The sequence below is a fragment of the Acomys minous genome, assembly GCF_964271855.1.
Source record: "Acomys minous genome assembly, chromosome: 1".
NCBI classification, from domain to species: domain Eukaryota; kingdom Metazoa; phylum Chordata; class Mammalia; order Rodentia; family Muridae; genus Acomys; species Acomys minous.
The window spans coordinates 167,673,543-167,698,445 of record NC_140483.1 but is presented as its reverse complement, the minus strand read 5'-3'; the positions used below and the strand labels follow the sequence as shown (position 1 = coordinate 167,698,445).

Genomic DNA, 24,903 nt, shown 5'->3' with positions numbered 1-24,903 from the left:
ATAGTTTTATGCAGTCAAAACTGTAGGCCAGTGAGCTGTGTTCATTATGACAACATCACAGATTATAGCATGAAGCTCGAACTGGTAATGATTAACTGGAATCTTCCAGCCTTGATCAATGCCATGCAACTCATTGGATTACAGTTTGCCTTTGTTTTCAGTTTCCAATTTTCAGACTCCTCTTTGACTCCAGAGTGCTATGATAGCAGGACACACTGTCCCTTGGGCTGTCTTCTATGTTCCCTCCTAATATCCTCGCTCCTCGCTCTTTACTCAGATGAATTCCCCCACTCACTCCCCTTGTTCAGTGACACATATGTTTGTGATAATGATTTCCAGTGTGTACAGGGTGTATGGCAGCAGCAAAGTTGCCAATGAATCACTGATTTCCTCATATACCTTCCATATTGACCTTTGTATTGTACATAGGTGAGAAACACCCTACGCTAATGTGGCTAAAGTAGATATGATCCATATTAAACATAACATACATGTAACCAAACTATTTCTCTGTCTATATTCTTGTCTCTTTCAATTAAGCTATTAAGTTTTACTAGAATTCACACTAGTGATCACCCTCTATTTTTTTCCTTTGAGCCACCACATACATAAAATTTATCTGCAAGTCCTGTCGTGTCTTCAACTGATAGTCAAGATGTAGGGGCTTCTTTCCACGGCCAACTGCACTTTGATCTAAACAACCATTAGATTTAAAACATTTTATTTCCAAGGGGCATGTCCCATGAAAGCCTTCACTTACCAGGAAACTGGGACAGAGGGGAGGACATTCTATTGGGACTCTAGATGAGAGAAACATGGGAGAATAGCAAAGTAGAATGTCCAGATGGTCTTAGAAACCTACAAGTAGAACATGATGATAGGCAGATTTGGGTCCAGGTGTCCCACTCAAACTAAGGCACCAGCCAAGGACAATACAGGAAGTAAACTTTAAACCCCTACCCAGATCTAGCCAATGGACAGAACATTCTCCACAGTAGAGTGGAGAGTGGGGTATGACTTTCACACAAACTCTGGTGCCTCATATTTGACCATGTCCCCTGGAGGGGGAGACCTGGTGGCACTCAGAGGAAGGACAGCAGAGGAGACTTGATACCCTATGAGCATATACAGGGGGAGGTAATCTCCCTCAGCAACAGTCATAGGGGAGGGGAATAAGGGGAAAATGGGAGGGAGGGAGGAATGGGAGGATACACGGGATGGGATAACCATTGAGATGTAACAAGAATAAATTAATAAAAAATTAAAATAAATAAATAAATAAATAAAACATTTTTTTCCGATCCAAACATGGCCACAATGTTTTGATCAAATCGAACCTCTGTTATCTCCTCTATGATTCCTTTTCAGCCCTCATACTACTTTCCCCAAATTCATGCTTTCATTTTTTAAAAAATTAATGCTCACTGAGCCTATCCAGTGTTGATTCTATGTACATGGGTATGGGGCTTTCTATGGGAGCACAGGTATCATCTCATTGCGTACATCCCTAAAAAACAAGCAGCCATCAATCACCAATAGCTTCTCAAATAGAGTGAGACTTCAGGAGACCAATCACCATCCACACTGGGATTTTGACTGGCTAGATCTTCTGCCAGTCTTATGCACAAAGTCACAACCATTATGGATTCATGTCTGAATTTTTATTGTCACACCTATCAAATACAATTTTGATGCAGACATCTTCTCCCTCTCTTTCTTATAATCTTTCTTCCTCTTCTTCTGCAGTGATAACTGAGTCTGTCCTATACAGAGCTTAGCACTCCACGGTCTCTTATTCTTTGCACACTGACGTAGACAGATTTGTGTTTCTGTACTCAAAAAAAAAAAAAAAAAAAGGCGGGGGAAGCTTTTCTGATGAGAATTGAGAAATGCGCTATTTTGTGTTTATAATGGTAAGAAAACAGGAAGCATATCATTAATTTGCTCACTTGGCCGCTTAGTAGTAGTAGACCCTCCTCTAGAGCCTATGACCTAGTCAGGCTTGAGATCTAGTTGACAATATTAGGCATGGGTTTGATCTGTGGAGCAGACATTAAGTCCAATTGGAAGTGTTACGTTGCTCTCATGACATTTGTGCCATGATTGCATCAGCAGGCATGTCTGGCCATGCCACTCATTATGTAGTTCTCCAGACTCACAGCAAGGTGATGCTAATGATTACTTTTTTCCTCTGGTAATGCATATAGTATCTTGCAGCACCATAAAAACTAGCCAGTAGGGCTGAAACTTCCAAGTTATTAACAGTCATCGTTTGTCTATGTCTTATGACTCATGAGTGTGGTACGATAGTTATTGATTTACATTCAGAATTTGGATGCTTCAAGATAGGAAAGATGTTTTCTTCAAGGTTGCCAAATACAAATAGCCAAAATACTATAATAAATGTGGCATTTATATAATTCCTGATAGTTTTGTGGTTCTTCTTGCTGTAGGTAGTTTATTGTATATATGTGTAATAATATAAATGTACATGTAAATATTAATTAATTAATTAATTTTAAAAGCAATAGGGTCTTACCGTCAAGTTCTGGATGTAGACATGAGCAATGGCTATACCTGTAATGTCTTGAGAAGGGATTACTGAACTCTAATGATGAAGAGGTGGAGAAGAAAAGAGATAATTCATACAAAAAAAAGTTATTTATACTGAAACTGGGCCTTTTGATCTGATACACAGTGGTAACTGGAGAGTCATCGTTTCATTATAGGGTAACTATATTTAATTCCTTTTTTTTATATGTTTATCAGTATATTTTAGGAAGCCTATAGTAGTAGGTTTCTACATGGTATTTTCAGTGGTCTTTAATGATAGTTATATCTCAATATAGTCTCTCCTATACCCTTTTCTCCCATATTTCTCTACTCAATTTAACCCTTTATATTCTGTTATTTTCCTATCTCCAATTATGGTTTTGCATTCTATTGCCCTTTCTTTGAATCCCTTCTCAGCAACCACTCCCTAGTGTTTTTCAAAATCTTTTATAAGTATTACACTTGAAATGCTCATACCAAAAGATTCAAAGTGATTATCTTCACATGAGATAATGTGACATTTGTCTTTCTGAGTCTTGGTTACCTGGGGAGTATATTTCAAATCCTTCCACTTACTTGAGAATTTCATACTTTTTATAGGTAAATAATATTCTATTGTGTATATGAACCCTGTTTTGATATTGATTTATCCATTCATTGACAACTAAGCTGTTTCAATTCCTTGGATAGTATGAACGGAACAGTAGTGGACTTGGCTGACCTAGTCTTTTTTGTAGCAGAATAGAGTCCATTGATAAAAGACTGAGAATTAGTAAAACTGGGTTGTGTGGTAGCAATTTCTTGCTTTTTGTAGAACCTCCACACTAACTTACACTTAAAACAACAGTGAATACAGGTCTTCCTTTGCCCACGTCTTCCCAGTCAAAAATTATATTGGAACCTGTAGATTGTATTTAGTAGAATGTCATTTTCACACACTTAATCTACTAATACAGGATCATGGGAGGCTTTTCCCTCTTGTATCTTCTTCAATTTCTTTTTTCAATGTCTCAGAAGTTTCACTGTACCAGCATCCAAGATTGTTTTTTGAGGCAGTTGTGAATGTGTTATTTTATTTCTTTCTTGGTGTGTTTGTTGTTGGTATATAAGGAGGCTACTGATTACTGTTTGTTAATTTTGTGTTCTGCTACTTTGTTGAATGTGCTTGTCAAGTCCAAATATTACAGATGAAATCTATATGATCTTCTACATATATAATCATATATTTTATAAACAAGGATACTTTCACACTTTTCATTCCTATTCGTATTCCCTTCTCTTGTTTTATTGTTCTGTCTATGAATTCAAGCACCATGTTTAAGAGGAATGGAGAAAGTATATATCCTTGAGTTTTTTCCTGATTTAGTGGAAATCTTTGCATTTTAGCATTTAGCATCATGCATTTAGCATGATGTTGGATGTTGGCTTATTGTATATTGCCTCTATTATGTTCAGGTACACCCTCCTTTTTCTAGATTTTCAGGACTTTTACCATGGAGGGATACTAGAATTTGTCAAACAACTTTCACCTTCTGCTGAGATGCTTATGTGGATTCTGTAATTGAATAAATACATATATATGGTGAAATACATTGATGAATCGTTGTATGGTGAACTTACTCTGCATTTGTGAAGCTGATGTGATTGTGGAAGGTGATCTTTGATTTGCTATTGAATTTGGCTTGCAAATACTTTATTGAGAATTTCCTTTTGTCCAAGTACATGGAGAACATTCACCTATAATTCACTTTTTGAGGGGGCAGGTCTTTATTTGTTTTAGTTGTCATGCTAGTCCTAGCTTGTTTAAAAACATTGAACTTTTTTCTTCTATTTTATAGATAATCTGGAGAGTGCTGGTAGTATTTCCTCTTGGCAGGCCTGGTAGAACTTTGTATTGAATTCATTTGACCCTGAGGCTTATTATTTGGGAGAGTTTAAATTACTTCTGCTATCTTAGTGTTTATTGTGGGTCTATTGAAATTATTTACTTCCTCTTGACTTGGTAGACCATATGCTTTTAGAAATTCATTCTCTTTTATTCTCAAGTTTAGTGAAATATAAAATTTCAAAATATGTCCTTATATAATGTCTCTTTTCATCTCTAATTTTATTAACCTGGATCCCCTTTTATTTCTGCTGGTAAATTTAGCTAAAGGTTTTCTTGTTAATCTTTTCAAAGAAGGAACTCTTCATTCTTTCTGCTGTTTTACTTTCTTCTCTGTTTAGTAATTTTTAGCCCTTCTTTTTATCATCTCTTTGTGTCTACTATCCTTGGGTGTTGTGTAGTCTTATTTTTCCAAGGCCTTCAATTCTAACATAAGGCTATTGGTATGAGAGCTCTCCAGATTTTTAATGTAGGTACTTAATGCTTAGACTTTGCTATGCTGACTGGCCTCATTGTGTCCTGTAGATTTTGGCATGTCGTGCTTTCATTTCCACTCAATTCTAGAGTTTCATAAATTTCCTCCTTGATTTCTTCCATCATTTGATTTTGATATGCTATTAAATTTCCATGAGTTTTGCATTATCTGTATTTTTCATGGCTGTTGATATAGAGATTAATTCAAGTATGGTCAGTTAGAGTACAAGATAGTATTTCAGTTTTCCTATATTCATTCCGACTCATTTTATATCTTGATATGGGGGTCAATTTTGAAGAAATTTCCATGAGCTGCTGAAAGAATGTGCACTCTTTAGGGTTCGGATGCAGTGTTCTATAGATGTCTGTTGGATCCATTTGATTTATGATGTCATTTAACTTCAAATGTTCCCCTGTTTAATTTTTGTTCAGATGATTTGTCTAATGGTAGTGAAGTCACCCATTATCACTGTGTTGCATTTGATCTACATGTTTAAATCCAATGGTATTTCTTTTATGAAATTGAGGGTACCTGTGTTTGATATGCCACTTCTTAGAATTAATAATAGTATCTTATTGGTGCATTGTTCCTTTGATGAGTGTAAAATTACTCTCCTTACTTCTTCTTTGTAAACCACTTCTATTTTTATCTTGGACTTTCAAAATAGACCCCATTTTTCTCGGTGCCACTTTTCCACATTTCTTATGAAGTGCTACTTCTTCTTTAGAGGACAAACCCAAATAAGATGTATCTATCATTTAAAGCCTTCCAGTAGTTCTCTAAGACCCTTAGGCTCTATGCAAACTTTATAGAAGGGTCTTTCATGCAATTTGTATTTTGGCCCCACACACCTTTCTAATTTTATCATAATATTCCCTTTGATTAATTAGATGCTAGTAATATTGGCTTTATTTCTCTTGCTAAGCTGTGAACTACTGTCTTTCAAAGATGGCTTGCTCTGTATAATTTTTACCTGATTTCGACAACCCAATTTAAATATTCATATGTTCAACAAAATCTCTATTTCAGTAACTGAAATTATCTCATGTTTTTTGTCTGAATGTATCTCATTCTCTTGTATTTAGCTGAATACGGAGTTTCTTTTCTGACTCCTCCTCAGCACAGTATTGGAAGTAGGAGATATGCATGCTTAGCACCTTCTCCCAAATTGCTACAACAGTGCTGGACATGTGACTAATGGCAATAGATTCCCTTAATAAACAAAAGTATTTGCTCAACAAATGATTAAAGAAGTCATGAATAAATTATCTATTCATCTTAACTCATATTATTTTATTATTATTGGTTATTAGATTTATTAAAGGCTAATGGGTTTTTCCTAAAATAAGGTAAATATGGGAATGACTGGAGATACATAGGTTAATTATCATGATTCTTAAAATCTAAGATGAAAAGAATAAAAAAGGAAATTGAATAAAATCTAATGTTCCTAAAATTCCTGAGGCATAAGACATCATGAATGCCAGATGAAAATCTAAACAAACCCATTTGTTCTTGATCAAGAAGCAGGTGAATTCTTTGGATTAAGATTATTTATTTATCATTCCTTTTTGAATCAGTGTAAGCCCTAATAAAATTATGACAGAGCTTTACTGCTTTGAAAGCATGTGACAAATAATGTATGAGATACTCCACCCAGACCTGGGACAGGGAAAAGTAAATTCAACTGATTGTGACAGGAACAAAGACACAGTAAACATAATCTGGTGAGGAAGAGAAAGTGTGTAGCAAAATCTGACTCTGCTGGTTGTAGCGAGTTCTTCACCACTAGGAAAGGGTTCTTCATACAACTCTAGCTCTAGGTGATATAAAGACATCATCTGGCATTGCAGGCACCTGTACACATGTGGAGCACATGTGTATACTTAAAACAATTTTTTTTAAAGCAGGAATGTTATATTGTTACATACAGCCTCATAAATCAAGTTGGGGTAACTCCATACACCCACTCCAACGATATGTCTGGAAGTTCAGAGTTGCACCTCAGCCAGTACCTCAAGATCTCTCCTATGCCAGTAGCATAACAGAAAAAAAAAGTCTCCTGGTTCACAATGATGAGCAAAATCAAAACACAAATACCCATGAATACAACACAAAATATAATGAAGTTAATACAGTGAAAATTCAAAATACCTAGAATTAGAAATAATTTCTTCTCTTCCTACGGAGATGAGAGTTTCCACAGAGACACTGTTCGAATTATCCCTATAGAATGGATGGGAAGAATACTGAGCCAGAGTATAAGGAAGGAGCTGAAGTAATGTGAAAGAAACAAAATGAAAGGAAGTAACAGATAAGATAGGAAAGAAGGAAGAAGGGAAGAAGGAAAGGAAAAAACAAAGAAAAAAAGGAAGGAACTTAGTTTTAAGAAAATGCACAGTGAAAAATAGTGGGAGATGGAGTCAAAAGGGACAGTCTTATAAAGTTAGTGTATAATTAACATGAATGAAGCTCTGAACAGTGTTAAATACTGTAGCATCTTTTGTGAAGATAATAGCTCATAAAGGCAATGTAAATGGCACCAGCGATGAGTATTGGTTTATTTCAAGATTGTGTTCATGCCTGGATAATACTGTTATGCAGGCATAGCTACCTGTGGTTGTGCCTACCCTTTAATCAATTGTGTCAAAAATACCTGCATTATATACATGTCCATGACATTCTTCTTAAAATGATTTTGAAAACCAATGAGTTAACTATCCTGACTCTAAAATGGTGATGATAGAATACATAAATAAGATCAGACCAATTATTTTATTTACTTGCTTAATTTTGCTTTTATAGATTTCCAAAATGGATTTTTATACTATTCATGACTAAATTGTAAATATAAATTTTTGTCTTTTTCAGATGATGGTGCCTGTTTACTAACTGAACAACTGAGGTGAGTCCCCCCTTCGGCTTCTCCCCTCTTTCTCTACTTCCTACTTTTCTTCCGCTCTTTCTTCTCATCCTCTGACATGTGTGAAATGTTTTTCCTTCTGAGACTCAAAGAATTGTATTTGCTTGTAGTAACTGGGGTTATGCTTTTAAAATTAGTTTTCTCTGAAGGAAACCCATTAAGCATTTTAGCGTACCATGTTTTGTCTTTATTTTCTTCCAATAATAACTAAAACTTAGGTTGGAAAGCCAGAGTCTCAAGAGAGAATGCTATTTTCAGAGAAGCGTTCACTTACTCAAAGTATATCAAACCTCTCAATCAATTAGAAAACTAATATATCTCCTGAGAAACTATCAGCGTATTTTGTTGTGCAAGTATTAATAACAAAAAACCCAACACTTAGTGATATATACAATGTGTTTTGTTTTCTTTACTAATCTGTAAGATAAAACGAAAAAAACTTATATACCTTAATGTGGTTAATTGCATTCTTAATTCAGATAATTGTTTCCCTAACAATAGATCAAAGACACAATTTTTATCAACTTAATTTCCCCATGAAATTGCTCTTCTTTTCTGTTACCTTGGGTAAATATGACATCACAGTACTTTATATACCACTGAACTGGCATTGAGAGTTCTCCCTACACTGCTGTACTTAAAAGAGGAGTTTAAGTGAGATGATTAGCCTTTACTGCCTTGGACTTGCTAGTTTAGAATAGATTAAGGAAGATGGTTAAATTTCTCTCTTAACCACTGTAATAAGCAGAAAAGATAAGTAGAAGTCTTTACACAGCTCTCTCTTATCTCATACTAAATTGCTTGATATAAAATAAAGATGAGATATGATAGATATTGATTTACATTCAAAATTTTGAACAAACCAAGTTAGGAAAGATGTTTTCTTCAAGGGTGCCAAACACAAATAGTCAAAACACTATGAATGTAACATTTATATAATTCCTGATTGTTTCATGGTTCTTCTTGTTGTAGGTAGTTTGTTGTATAAATGTATATGTAAAAAAGAAAATAAAAATAATTAAAAATAAATAAATAAAAATAAAATGAGTTCGTCAGCACCTGGAGAGATGACTCAGAGCTTAAGAGGACAGGCTGTACTTCCAAGTTCCAGAGCACAATTCCCAGCAACCATACAGTGGCTCATAACCATCTATGAGATCTGGTACCCTCCTCTGGTGTGCAGGCATACATGCAGGCTGAACACTGTATACATAATACATAAATAAATCTTTCAAAAAATGAGATGGCCAGACTAGAAGTTGGGTAATAAGAAAATAGGGTGAAGTAAAAAAGTTTACATGAATGTTGGGTTAGAAAAAAGAATACAGGTCAACTATATGACATATTGTTTAGAGAAAATATGTGTAGAAAAATTATTTATTCCATCAGTGTTACTTAAAGGTAATAAACTTGAGAATTACCCAAGTTAACTTTCTGAAGTCAGTTCTCGTGAGGTGCATCTAATATTGAGCCCAAGTCTGAGTTTCTCTTAATTAAATGATGTCAAAATCACTGGTCTAATGAACACTGAAGGGAACCATATCAAACAATTTTCACCTTTGCCTCCTTTCTGTATTAAGAGCACTAATTTTCATGTATTTGATGTGGATTCATTATTTGACTTTTTTATGTTTTAAATGCTATTTCTTCACTGTGCAAAGAACAATCTTAGATTAAAGCAAAACCAACCCTGTTTTACTTAAGCAACAGAGAAAAGCCCTGTGTATAGCACTAGCCGCCATGACTACTTTCACACCCATTTCTGGTTATTCCAGGGTAAGTTTCACGATTCTCAAAAGTCAATTGCATTGAGAGAACTGATATTACAGTGAGTGAGATATAAGACTAAATTTAAACATATTTTCATATTTCAATTAATTTGAAGGTTTTTATATCATTGTGCTGCAGTAAACAAATTGCAAAAAGTAAAAAGAGTGCCAATAAGGAGTCTATAATCTTAATCAAGCAGATATTATTATTATTGCTGAGCTTGAAAATACTTGACTTTTTCTCTAACATATAGAAATAAGTTTTGCTTTGCATAGCATTCCTAATGGACAAGGACACTATTAGTCTGATTGTTCAGCTTATTCAGATCTCAAGCAGATAAGTAAATAAATTGTATTTTAGAGATTAGATTCACTTTCTCTATGGTGACGGATATTAAGGTCATCTGGAATGCATTGGCATTTAAGTAGTCTTATTTTAGTTTTGACACTAGTACTGGTAGTTATGGGACTTTTCATAATGGGAATAATGACTGTAATAATGTAATAACTATCATCATTATTCAAGTGTTACTCTAATTCAACCATTGTACCAAATTCTTCACATTAATTATTTTTATTTATTTTATATCACAGCCTGTGATATACAATTATGTTTCAGATTGTAAAAATGGAAAATCTCAATGAGATATATAGTCCACCAGAGTCCATATCAGTAACATAGCAGAGCATGGAACAGGGGCAAATGTTATCAACTGGTATTGTTTAGTAATCCAAGCTGCCATGTGCTGTTCTCATGATTCCTTAGCTTGACCAAGAAAACACTGTACTTTATCGGATGTTGGTAGGTCCTTCATGAGGCCATATTTAATTTCCTGGAAAGCACATTCACCTCGATATGTCCTCTCTTCCAACGGAATGACATATTCCTGAGGCATTTAGAACGATATATTTTCTACCAGAATAACATGGTTATCATATAGTGTACAGGTCAGTTTCTGAATGTTCTAAAGAAAAGGCCTAATGCAGGTGCCTCTCCTTGTCGCATACTTGCTCAATATTAGTGCAATAGTTGATGTAATAATCGATATACAGGGAGACCACACAAGAGCAAGAATACCTGGAGACATGACTCTGATGCTAACACTAGTCATGGTCAACCTTCTGTAGCTTTGGGAGCTGCATTTGAGATGTAATTAGTTTAGTAAAGCTATTTTTAAAAGCCAAAAGATTGCATGTGCCCTGAAGAAGCCTAGGTCTTTTCTTTGTCATTATTCCCTAGACAATGCAGTACAATAAATAACTTCATGACACTTGATACTGGTAAGCATTGTAAGTTAAAAACAGGATGATGTATACAAATATCTTGGATTTCATATAAATGACTTGAGCAACTGTAGGTTTTGGTTTTCACAGAAGATCTTAGAACAAGGACCTGGCAGATAGCTCAGGACAATGATAACTTTTTATTAAAAGCAAAGGCTGAAAAATAAGGCATAGCCAGGTGTCATGGGGCCTTTAACATCCCAAAATCCTGGAGGTAGAACATCTTTAGATACACCAGGCCAGCCTGGTCTACATAGTGACTTCCAGGTCAACCAAGGCAATGTAAAGAATCTGTGTTTCAAAACAAACCAAAAAGTAGAATATAGAGTACTGGAAAAATGACAGGCAGTTTGACGTATGAATATGCCAATAACATTGGGTCATTCCAAGATAAAATATGTTATATAACCCTCAATATCGAGAGGAAAGCAGTGCCCAAAGTTAAAGAACCAGGAGGTATTGAGAGGACTCCTTTATAGTTTGACTACACATCTGCCTGGAGTGGAAGCAAGAACTGAGCATTTACAAACTGGTTTCTATTCATACCTTATTCAGGATCTCCTTTTATGTACACTTTTGATTGCAAGGAAAGAGAAGAGAAGCCAATGACTGACTGTGTGGCTGTGTGGCAACTGTGTCACTGTGCTTATACTGCCACAATATAATCCTTAGAGACTGTGCAAATGACAAAGAGCAAAGTCATTTTCTGAAAGACTTACGAGACAAGAGATTCCTGCTGATACCAATGGTCCATCTGAAGTGTGGAGCCTTTATATAAGGTGGCAAATCATTTTGCATCAGAAGCAGCCCATATTTCAGTTGTCCTGCCCATATAATCTAACTAGAGGGCAACATCCCACTTACTCAGAGCTCTGTCCCTGTGAGCAGGTCAACCAGTTTATTACACCTCTCTCACAGAGAGCTAAGGGGAATCTTGATTGCCCAGAAAGACCACTAAGAAATACAGTTCTGCTTCACTGCTTCTCAAGGCATTTCCCAGCATCTCCACAGAGAACATCTGTCTTCAGGACTATAAATCTGGTATTTTACCAGCTCTAAAGTTTCTCTATTGCTTACAAGTGGCAGGGATCAACAGCCTACTCCCATCATTTAGGGACTAACAATGTGGAAAATTGAGTGAACTCAATATTATTGCCACTGAAGGCTTCTCCCTCTGAACCAGTGTTGTCTTCAAATTTTGAAGCAAATTCCAAATACGAAGGAAGAAAGCAACAAATTGTATGAGGAAAAAAGCCCATATTTTTGCTCTCTTAGCAGAGAATGGAAGTGAAACAGAGTTCTCTGTCATAGGTAGAACAAAGATGCACTTCTTATGTTGATCCAGTAAGTTCTGTTTCATGAATCAAGCAAAACTGCATCCATATTGCTATAAATGGAAGAGAACTGATACCATAGTGCATCAAGCAGGCATTTCTATATTGTGCCAATAAAATAATTGGATACACGTATAAATGCAGAATCACAAGGACAGAATTCAAATTTCATGTTGCGAAACAGACAATTGTACAATCAAATAGGTGCTTTGATTAAAAACATTGTATATGTAAATTTTTCATTTACTGGAGTTCTTATATTTTGGCATGTGCATACATAATTAGAGATTTCTAATTAAGGTTCTCTAGTGGCAGAAATAGCCTGATACAGTGGATTTCACATTTTACTTATTAGCCAAAAATTGTAGAGTATTTCAGTTTCAATAATCGCATTGCTGTCATTTCAGAGATGACTTCCTCCCATTATAGATATCATTTAAAATCAGAATACTTTTTAGCCTCTTTTTGAAACCTAGTTATGTGAATCTTTTACAAAATATTATGACATATCATATGTTGAATCACCTTCAATTTGGACATTCATTCCAAACAAAAAGTCGGAAAATTGGTAGTATATATAGAATATGCCTGTCAGCCCTCCATTTAGCCACTATCTTCAGGAACATTTTAGCATTTCTGGAAGTAAATCAATTTGTGCACTTAGAATTATCTATTTACCATGAAGACAACTATGAATGGTGCATTTTGAATAAAAACCATCTGATTATCAAGATATTTTGATAAATTCCACCCCGCAATCAATACACTTCATTACAAACCTTATTATCAATAAAAATGCTTCCATTAGCATGCTATGTGTAAGGCAACATCCACTCATAACCAACTTGTGCATAGCTACTGTGATATTAATGAGGAGACTGAGAAGCAATTTGCATGATTCTCCTACAGCCACTGTTTTCCAGTACTAGGAAATTCAAACTTGAAAGGACTGTATCTTAGGGGTAGCACTGTGTTTGTGTGGCTTCCATGAAGTGTTTGTAACTGACTGCAGTGCCGAAATGAGAAACATCCCTGTAGAAACTGCCTCCTCTTTCTTTTCTCTTTCAGCTGACATAACACAAAATAGTAGTCATTAACGGGGCAAATGAAAATAAATGGATTGAGCTAGAAATGATCATAATGAGTGAGTTAACCCAGAAGCAGAAAGACTCAAATGGTATATACTCACTTATATCTGCATATTAGCCCAAGGGGCATGTCCCACGAAAGCCTTCACTTACCAGGAAACTGAGACAGAGGGGAGGACATTGTAGTGGGACTCTAGATGAGAGAATCATGGGAGAATGGCAAAGTAGAAGGATTCAGAGGGTCCTAGAAGCCTACAAGTAGAACATTATGATAGGCAGATTTGGGCACAGGGGTCGCGCTCAAACTAAGGCACCAGCCAAGGACAATACAGGCCGTAAAACCTTAAACCCCTACCCAGATCTAGCCAATGGACAGAACACTCTCCACAGTAGAGTGGAGAGTGGGATATTACTTTCTCACATACTCTGGTGCCTCACCTTTGACCATGTCCCCTGGAGGGGGAGACCTGGTGGCACTCAGAGGAAGAACAGCAGGTTACCAAGAAGAGACTTGATACCCTATGAACATATACAGGGGGAGGTAATCCCCCTCAGGAACAGTCATAGGGGAGGGGAATAAGGGGAAAATGGGAGGGAGGGAAGAATGGGAGGAAACAAGGGATGGGATAACCATTGAGATATAACAAGAATAAATTAATAAGGGAGAAAAAAATGAAAAAAAAGAAAGAAAATATTCGTATCACCCTTGTCCTCTAACTCTGATGCTTACTTTCCAACTTCCCTCTGAGGACTATAGGATCTCAGAAAGATGCATACAGAGCTGACCCCAGCAGGAGGACAGAGTCCACTAAGTTAACAGAACCTACAGATCTGACTTGGTCTCTTTATCTCCTGATAACTAAAGGAAAAGGAGAACTATTTATTCCAGTTTACATCAGTTTTGCTCCAAACCCTGCAATGGCTCCTTGGTCTCCAGATGGTGGCTCTCTAATTTGTTCATTCTGCCTCCAAATAAAGCAGAAGACTTCCTTCTCATTCTTTCATTACTTGAGGCTTTAAAATAATCTGGCTTCTCCACTCTCCCAGAAATCCTGAATATTTTAAAAACCTGCATGTCTGTTTTCTCTAACTGCACAGATTTCCCAAACATCAACTGTATTCTCTTAGCAACCTTCAAGGCACTGCTCAGATTCATCCCCTGGTGATGGACTTTAGCATCTTGCCCTTCCTTACCACACTTAATGCTCAAAAGCACATAGTTTCCTCTTTTCTTTTCCTTCTGAGCTGTTACCAACCACATCTTTGCAAAATCTGTTCATGTGTCCAACTCTTTTTACTAAAAGCTAAAAAGCCAGAAGTGGTATGTTAGACTAGAACATTCCCTGCTATTTTCCTAGATCCTGGCTGCACAAAGTAAAAGCATATTCACTACAGGTTACATGAATACATAAATAAATAAATAATCAAAGGATGAAAACAAGTACATGAACACTGTACGTTTGATACCAAAGGATCTATTTCTCAGCTGTTGCTAGAGTGACTGACTGCATGGTAAGGAGGTCACTAGGTGCCTTTATTAACAGTATAATAATGTACATAAAGAATGCACAAGTGTTTGCTAATGGCAGTGATATGTCACTGTATACAAGACAAGCTGCCTTAGTTAGGGTCTGTATTGCTGTGAAGAGACACAGTGACAACAACTCTTATAAAGGAAAACACTCAGTTGGGGCTGGATTTCAGTTTCAAAGGCTTAGTTCATTATCATCATAGTGGAAAACATGGCAGACATGATGCTGGAGAAGGAGCTGAGAGTTCTACACACGGCAGGCAGCAGGGAGTGAACTGGAAGCTCCTAGGTAGTCTTGAGCTTCTGAGAGCTCAGAGCCTGCCCCCAGTAACCCACTTCCTCCAACAAAGCACACCTCCTAACGGTACCACTCCCTATGAGGCTATGGGGCCATTTTCATTCAAACTATGACACAAGGCAAGGGAGGTAGAAAGCCAGTGCTATTAAAGACAAATTATCAGAAAATATAATGTTCTATTTTCAGCATTACAGTAAAAAGCATTGGCTGTCTACATCATACTGTATGGCTATATATTGTTCTTTTTAAAAATTTTTAATACATTTTTATTAAATTATTCATATTACATCTCGATTGTTAGCCCTTCCCGTTTCCTCCCATTCTTCCCTCCTTCCCACTTCCCCCCTTCTCCCCTCCCCTATGTCTGTGATTGAGGGAGACCTCCTCCCCCTATATATGCTCTTAGCATGCTCTTGGTAACTTGCTATCCTTCCTCTGAGTGCCGCCAGGCCTCCCCATCCAGGGGACGTGGTCAGAAAAGGGGCGCCAGAGTTTATGTGAGAGTCAGATCTCACTCTCCACTCAACGGTGGAGAATATCATGTTTGTCGGCTAGGTCTTGGTAGGGGTTCGAAGTTTACTGCCTATATTCTCCTTGGCTGGTGCCTTACATTTTAGAAATATTAATTTATCCTATATTAAATAATACATTAAATAATGAAAATGCCATCATTTTATCCACTTCCTAGACAATAGACCTAAGGCAGTCAAAATGTAAGTTACTTACTCAGAAAATCCTATAGACTCCCATTGTAAGCTAAATATTCAATACACACACAGACACACACATGTACATGCACACACAGGCACATGTGTACACATGCACATGCATACACAGACACACAGAGGAGCATATGCACTTTTCTTGGCTTTTTTTTTTTATGAAATAGTGACAGCACTATGGAATCTTTTTACCCATTATCTCAGAAAGCCATTTCTAATTAATTGTTTCTGATATATTATTTTGGAGAAATTTAAAATAAAACACATTAGTACATATATGTTCTGTATGGAGATTGATTTACTTCAGCTTTCAGAGGAGGGAGTTTATTAATCATGTAGCAGCCAAAGCTAAAGGACAAATAGCAAGTAGCAGAGAGATCGATATCAGCACGTTGGGCTCACAACACTGAGTAGGAAAGACTGAGGAAGCCCTGGGGAAACAGGTGTTCCGCTGTTCTGATTGAGAGATTTCCAGACAGAGCAGAGCAGTCTCTGCACTTGAACCTAATATTTCCCATTCCCACTGCAGGCATTTCTCTACTGCGGGGTAAACAACCCCAACCTCTGCTGGAAATGCTTCACCTTCAACTTATTCTCCAGGGAATGATTTGTACCATCCTTATCTGTTTGAGATTCTTTTCTTCCCTGTGGAAGGACTAGAGGCTGTCTACCCTAGGACAGGGAGGTTTGGAGGGCACCCGAAATAAATATGCTTGAGACTGAGGCTGGCGGTAGAGAGGGGGTTGTGACTATCTCATGATCTCAGATTCTGTCCTCACTGAGCACAAACAACATGAAAATTTACCACTATAATTTATATTAGAATATGTCATATACTTCCCTTGGGCTGATACCCATGCTATAGGAATGAAATTTATCTGTATTATATTCCATGGTGATTTTTAATCAGATATATTTATGGAGTTTCTATTGGAATGCATTTTTTAAATTATGCTTCCTCACAAACTTGTGTTAGGGCAAATATACAACTGAAGGCACCTTTCACTTAGTACCTGACTGGTGCCTGAGATGCAGACCCTGTCTGTTGTCCCAGTATATTGTTAATGTGTTTTATAGCAAGAGGAATTACTACCAGTAGCATGAACTTTTGCTATCAAATGGGCCCAAAAGAGACAATACATTTCATAATCATCTATTTAAAGTAGATATTTACAAAAATCCTGGGAGGGCAAAGAAACAGAAAGACATTTTAGACAAGAATTGTGTGTCCACTAAAGCCACTCTAAAAATAAGGACGAAAGAAAAACACTTATTTTACTTTAAAAAGAAAACATCCATACTCTATACATAAATGATTAAATGCCCTCAATAATTTTACTTTAGTTTCAAAATGGATAAATTTATTAAAATCTAGTGGAGGAGGGAAATAGCATATTGTCAACTATGAACATGTGAGGAGTTTTAAACTATGTTTAATAGAAGAAACTCTCTTAACAAGTCTTAAAAACCAGCTTGAGTTACTAAGGTATAATTCTTTCTTTGATAGAAAGGAAATGGCAGGTATTTCTCCAGTTTTGGGATTTCATGTGAGCATACAGACGGAAAGCCTGAGATATTGTAGCTTATACTCTGTGGTCCATTTCAATTGTGTTCCATTAGTGTTCCAGTAAAGTCTATTAAGTGCTAGCCTTTGCTGGCCATGGTAGCAATGCCAGAGGGAAAAAAAAAAACAAATTTGTAGCCATGTGATCATAACAAAGTTTTTCTTACCTCCTGGCATTGGCCAGAGACATAACCACAATGTCTTGTGTTTTCTCTTGCTGAGCTATATTGGACAAGAGTTTCTGGAAGTTAGAGTAAGACTTTCATTATGAATTTGGCACAAATGGTTGCTTCTTTTCAGTTGCACATGAAGGGAATCTGCTCTGCCATGCTGCACTTGGGAGCCTGAAGGAGCCTTTAAGTTTTCATTGATGTCATAACTTTCCAATGGATACAGCCAATTGCCTAGAAATTAAGATATCCAAAACCTACTTCTGACTTCTCTTTTCATATTTCACATAAAGGGCCTAATGAGAGATTGAACACAGGAGCCCTAATCGCAATATTGACATAGTTTTATTTTCACATAAATTTCAACTTTCAAAAAGTTGATGTTTTAATTTTTTTCTAATATTTTGTTGTTTGCCTTCCATCTTCCCAATATCACTCTGCCATGAAGAACTTTTGGGAATATTTCTTAGAAATCACAGCCATTTTCTTCTGCAGCCTCCACTGTGCCAGTAGCAATCAGTACCCATGTGTCCAGGGGATGACATCACTCTTCATTCTGTTTTCTCTACTAAATTATATGCTAGACTTTCCAAAGAGGGTTCAAAACCTTCTCTATGTGAAGTTAGCTGTCCAGGGATAAATATCCACATTTTGTCTATTCTTCAGTACCCACCTCTGGACCAATTGCCAGATGGCACCAGGCATTGCAAACATATCTTGGAAGTTATTACTATAACCAAGCCCATTATCCATCTAAACTCAGGACACACAGGTATGGGTCTTATATTTTCCAAGCTGAAACCTCTACAGTCTCCCTGAGATGATTATTTTACTATAAGGCAAAGAGGACACAAAGCTCAGACACCTTCTTCAGAAGTCAAAGTGTGTATATGCATGAGAAGGTTACTGAGGTGGTTTAGGGTAGCTTGCTCATGCAGCCAGTGTTTAGATGTTTAGAGTAAAGAATGGTATCATGTACAGACTCGAGCTGTACCTGTATCTTTTACATTCCATGAATTTTGGACATATTCACTTTAATAACAGGGTTGTAACTTCAAGTCAAAAATAGAAATTAAAAGCATTATCTACTTCAAAGTTAAGAAGACTAGATGAACTAATGTGTACAATATGTACAGAGAGAGGGGTGCTTTATGGGGTGCCTTGCCCTTTACCCTCGCCGCCATTTACTTTGGCAAAGGCCATCTGGGTTCCACATCTGTACATACAGCCATTACAGTGGCCAAAGGCCCGCAGGATGGACTATTTCGATATTAATAGAACCAATGACCTTCTTTCACAGGCTTTCCTGAAAATATATGGGAAAGATTTGACTTGCTATGTTGGTTTTCAAGGACAGATCTACTAATGTTGCAAGCTGCCTGTTAGACATTACATGCTTTGCTCTTTTGTCATTTGATTCACTTTTCTCTGTTTTATCTTATTCTTTGGGAGCATGGATGCTATTCACCAAAGGGAGGTGAAAATATTATCTCTGGGGAGATTTGGCTAGCGTGAGGGTTTAGCTGAAACCTTTTAACAGTCTTTACAATGCCTGCATGCAAGTAAAAGTGTCCAACAATGGTGTTCAAACAGAGAACGACTGTTAAAGCCATCCTTTTTATGGGGACATTATGTCTGCATTGTGACATTGTGTTGCTCATCCTATAAAAGAGAAACAGACAACACACTATCCATTTCCCAGCTAGCACAAGATAAAAATCATGAAAATTTCACAATGTGAAATACCACATCTGGAAATATATGATTATTGTTTGGTTGTTTGTTAATCAGAAAGTTCTGAGGAATGCTACTAACAGCTGTGTTTTGTTATGGTTTGTTTGTTTAGTTTTTTCAGAGCTGGGGATAAACTTGGGGTTACACTCATACTAATCAAGTGTTCTATCAGAGTGCCCCACCCCCAGATTTGAACAACTACAGAAACTACTTGAGAGCTGGAGGACTGTTGCCGAGGTATTTTGCATCTTAGTGTCTTTTTCAAGCTCAAAGTTTCCAAGTTGTCAAATAGAAACATCATTAAAATATCGGAGTGAACATACTGAAGCGTGAAAAAGTCATCACAGTGGCAGGTCCCAGTGGCCCTACTTAGTTAGGAAGGTCTCATTTTATTGTATGAGGTTGCATCTCCATGTGACAATAAATAGTAATATCTGCTGTTTCTAAAATCAATCAACTTAAAAATGTCAAGGAACCTACTTATTCATGTTCAAAACAACAAACCGGTTAGAAAAGTTGTCTTAAGTCCACAAACCCTACAAGCAACATATTTTGTAAGGAAGAGTAAAATGCAATGGATTTTGATGGCATATTCAATGCATACACAAATGATATGGCCCCATCAAATGATGTCCTCAGATTGGAAAGTTCAACCTAGATTTTACTCAAATATCACCTTGCAGAAAAACGTTTTTAAAAACCCAACATAATCTGGACAAAGAATCCTGTGATAAGCTGCATCTAAATTAAAAAACCCAACTAGATCCAGGTCCCGTCAGGGAAGCTTCTCCTTGCAGTACAAGACAATGGACACACATTGCACATTTGGCCAATATGCAAACAAGAGACTTTGGGGTACTCATAAAGGACAGGTCTGTGTCACACCCTTTCCCTCAAGCTTCAGTTATCTATGCAGAAAAGGGAGTGACTGTAAGAAACAGAAAGATTGTTAGATACAGAGGTGGTGAGTACCTTCAGGGAAAGAGTGTTTGTAAAACACAACAAGGTAAACACACATATAGACTCACAGTGATTGTGACAATATGCACAAGATCTGTGTAAGCTCAAGCCAGACCAAAATTCAAGAACCAGGGGAGGGATAACAGGAAATCTCACTGCTGGCTGATGGATGGCTCTTATCTTCTGATTCCTATAAGGAAAAGGAAAGTCAGCTTCCTTTAATGGTGTGACCCCTCATATAAATACCACACTCCAGGTCAAGGCCAATATGCATGTAATTGGTTCTGGATACTAAAGGCTTGAGGGAGAGAAGAGCCAGATTCTGGGTGAATGGAGGAGGGGAATCACGGAGGAGTTGTGAAAATGTGGTAAATATGATCAAAATACAATGTACAAAACTCTCAAATAATTCATTTAAAACAACATAAAAACACAACCAAACCTAGATATATTTGCCAACTTTTAAATTTATATTTTAAATGACACAGAAAATGTGAAGATATACATACATACAATGAATGCTCTTGGAAAAGGAAAATAGGGCGATAGGTGCTATTTTTGTGTGGAAGGGGCAGAGGGAATACACTTTCTTGGAATGAAATATGTAGTGTGTATTAAATGTGCTCAGTATCCATCACAGTCTGAATTCAAACATATCCTCACTAATACAAGTTAAGTAATTCTTCAAATTGTGTGTAAAACATGCAGTCCTGTGTGTAAAACATGATAATAGCTGATTGAAAACATTTTACTAGACAAATGATATCACTTTGCTGATATATTTGTCAAAACATTACTAAATGTGTACACATGGTAAAGGGTGATATGAAATGAACCCATCCCCTGCTCTTCTTGTCCAGAGTTAGGTTTGTTGAGGTAGGTGGTGCCACTCTACAGCAGTTTATTCAACTTCCCCTGCCCAGGCCAAAGCCAATCTAGCTTTGTTAAAGATACGTTTTGTAAACAATTCTATTGTTTGTGTCAGGGCACGGTTAATAATACCCAGAAACTTTCCATGGACTCTCAGAATCAGAAAGCACCATTAAGCCCAACAGTCTTGAAGGGTCAGTTCAGAGAGCTCTCCTTTCTCAGCGAGCATTCTGGCTGACAGTGTTAAAAGCTGAGCCTTGCAGTGCAGTAGCAAGAGTGTTGTTGTGAAAAGCCGTAGTCCAGAGATGGTCCACTGCTTTTTTTTGAAGGGCTAACCTCTCAGTGATTTCACTGTGAAACCTAGATTTCCTTTCATGCTGATTACCTGTTGAGGCTTGGCCACAGCACGGCTATGTTGAAGGTATAGAGGCACAGGAAGACATGAAACATCTGCCAGGTTTTCTACTGCAAGAACAAATGGTGCCCATTTGACTGTTTGATGCATGTAAAAGAGTTTCTCCTCCTGAGAGCCCAGCAAGGTTCTCCATGCTAACAGGTGGCTTTGTGAATGCCTGTCAATCTGGCTTCGGATACAGTTTGTTAACATATGACTCTTTCCCAGAAAACAGCAATGAGGTCTTTTATGTGCTAAACACATGGCTAAGTGGGAAAAGCTCTGAAATTGTACAAAACATGATAAAACACACTCTACACTCTACAGTCATGAAAATTACAGCGAGCAGAAGTGCAGGCACATCTCTTAGCACTTGCAGCACTTCCTGAAATACTTGAAAAAACAATCTTGCAGCTAAGAACAGTCCTAAAATAATCCAAGACACCAAACTAAAGATTCAAGAAACTCAGGAATGCCACAACATGAAATTTGGGGAGAAATTAAAATTGAGCTGAAATATTATTATCATGGTGTAAAGTCAATAAAGCCAGCAGGGAAACAGTCTTAACTATCAAAAGCAAGGGCTAGAACTCTCCGACTCCTCAAACACACACAAATCACACAAGAGGAAATTCAAAGCAGAAACCAAGCATCAGGACTCTGCACCTTAAAAAAAGAAAGAAAAAAAGAAAGAAAGAAAGAGGAAAGACTGATATATTTCTCAAAAAATGCACACATTGAAAACTAAAGAATTGCTTTGTGTGTGTGTATGTGTGTGTGTGTGTGTGTTTGATTTTTTTCCCAATTGATCTTTCTATAAGGAAACGTTAAAAGTTCTTTATAAAGGAGAATAATATAGGTGAATTTCTCTCAAGTTATCATATTAAAAGAAAAATTTAAAGAAATAAATCAAAGGAAAAACGTTCATTGTTATTAAGTTTTTCAGAGAGAAGATTTTGCAAAATAATAAAGCAATCATGTGCTGAACTGTAGATGATAATATGCATATATTTATACTTATTAATTTTATACAAAATTAATGATATCCCTGACATAAGAGAGATGGGATGAACTGTTCAGATTACAGCAAAGCGTGGCCCATGACTTATTAAAGATGCCCATGACTCATGAGAAACAAAAGAAAAGCCATAAACTTTGAAAATATTTGCAAATGATCTGTCTGATGAGAAATTATTGTCCATGATAAGGAACAATATAAAATAATTAATAAAGAGACAAAAGACCTTAGGTAGTAGATATAGTGCAGGTAAGTAACATTAGAAAACAGTGTTTCACCTTAAACAGGAGAATTATTTGCCAAGTGCTGCTGTTAGATGTGAAAAGTCCAGACAAGCCACCAGAAGAAGCGGGTGGAGCAGGGAATTACCCACTGGTGGAGCTGCCTGTATGAACTGATACTATGCAGTGAATCACTCAGTACTGATCCTCCCCAAACTAAAGCTGTCATCAGTGTTCTTCCTGCTCCTCAGTAGGAACAAATAGCAACATTTTAATAGCAGGGGCTTCACCAGGATAGTTTGCTGAGAGTCACACAAACAGACTTTGTTTTATGTTGTTGTTGTAAAACATTTTTCATGCCAGGAACAAATTTGAATAAAAAGTACTTTCTTTTCATGAGGAATAGTTACTTCATTCTTGTGTGTATTTTATTCCTCTGATTTATAAACAGCATTTCAAATCTCTTTCCGTAGATGAGTGTATATGCACATGTATGTAGGTTTTGCTGAGACTTATGACCAAGACCCTTAGACAAGGGTGGTGAGCTGGCTTAGAGTCAACAACACAGACTCCGGGAGTCATGCAACAGGCTCAAGGGCATGCTGAAATAGGTCATGCCCTTTTAACCTCCTCTCCCAGTGTCCTATTAGCTCCCAAACTGCTAGCTGCTGCTGTGGCTCCTCCCCCTTGCTTCCCATCAGACCAGACACTGGGCAGTCAGTCTCTGGGCATGCCTGGGCTTTTCCAGGTATGTCTTGGAACAACTCTTCTTTAAGGTCCCCTTCTGTGCATGTGTGTTGCCCAGCTGGCTTTGTTCCTACTGAAGGCAGGTCTCCTTCCTCCTACATATAGGAGTCACCTACAGAATTGAGTCAGTCCTCTGAACAACTTTATGTTCATGTTCAAAATTGTCTTATCTCCATGTTGACATAGCTGACATCAATTCTCTATCTGTTATTGAGTTTAATTTTAAATCACAAAAGAAACCTTTACTTTTATTTATTTATTGGTTTTTTTCCTTCAGCACAGAACTAAATTTGGTCTCAGTCAACAATTTTTCTTCTGAATTTTCTTGGTATTTAATGATATGTGATTACTGAGTTTCTTTTCTGATTTTCTTTTTAAATTTATTTATTTATTCACTTTACATGCTGGATGTACCTCCTCCCTTCTCTCCTCCAGGTTCCACCCTCCCTCCCTCTTCCCCTTTTCCTCCCTCCCCTTCTCCTCTGTAAAGAGGAGATGCCCATTCCCCCTCCCATCTTACCAACCTACCCTGGCAGATCCAGTTGCATCGGAACTGAGCACATCCTTTTGCACTGCCAAATACAAGGCAACTGGTCCAAATGCAGGCAACAGAGACAGCCCTCACCCCACTTGATAGGTTACCCATATGAAGACCAAGGCACCCATCACTTATATATCTGTTGGTGGCCCAAGTTCAGGCCATGCCTGCTCTTCCGTTGGTGATTCAGTTGCTGTAAGCCCCCATGGACCTAGATTAGTTGATCTGTTGGTCTTATTGTGACTGTCTTGTCCCCTCCAGGTCCTTCTATCCTTCCCCTGACTCTTCCAAAAGACTCTCCGAGCTCTGCCTCATGTTTGGCTGTGGGTCTCAGCATCTGTTTTGGTTCACTGCTGAGAGAAGCTTCTCAGAGAACAATTACGCTAGGCTCCTGTCTGCAAGCATAGCAGAGCATCATTAATAGTTCCAGGGGTTGGCACTCTTCTATGGGGGTGGGTCTCAGGATTGGGCAGTCCTTGGTTGGCCATTTCTTCAATCTCTGCCCCATCTTTATTCTTGCATTTTTGTTGTGGGTAGGGTAAATTTTGGGTCGAATGTTTTGTGAGTGGGTTGCTGTTCTGCTCCCTCCACTGGAAATCCTGCTTGGCTGTGGGGTGGCCACTTCATTTGCCATGTTGCCCGCTACTAGAAGTCTCAGCTAGAGTTATCCCTGTAACTTTCCAGTGGACTACCCTGATGCAGGTCTCCAGCTTGTCCCAAAGATGTTCCACCTAGGTTTCCCTTCTCTCTCTCAGCCCTCTCTTACCTCTGTATAATGTCCATTCCACACTCTGTGCATGACACTAATTTTCATTGGAGTTGGAC

The 24,903-nt window shown here is 37.4% G+C and overlaps 1 protein-coding gene across 14 annotated transcripts in view; it reads left to right on the top strand.

Moving 5' to 3' along the window:
• Nucleotides 1-24,903, top strand: part of PTPRD (protein tyrosine phosphatase receptor type D) — a 2,167,047-nt gene that overhangs the window by 1,127,140 nt on the left and 1,015,004 nt on the right. For all 14 annotated transcript variants that reach the window (XM_084785035.1, XM_084785038.1, XM_084785037.1 and 11 more), the window contains exon 7: nt 7,785-7,818. The gene's annotated coding sequence lies outside the window, so the exon portion shown is untranslated. The remainder of the gene's footprint in view (nt 1-7,784; nt 7,819-24,903) is intronic.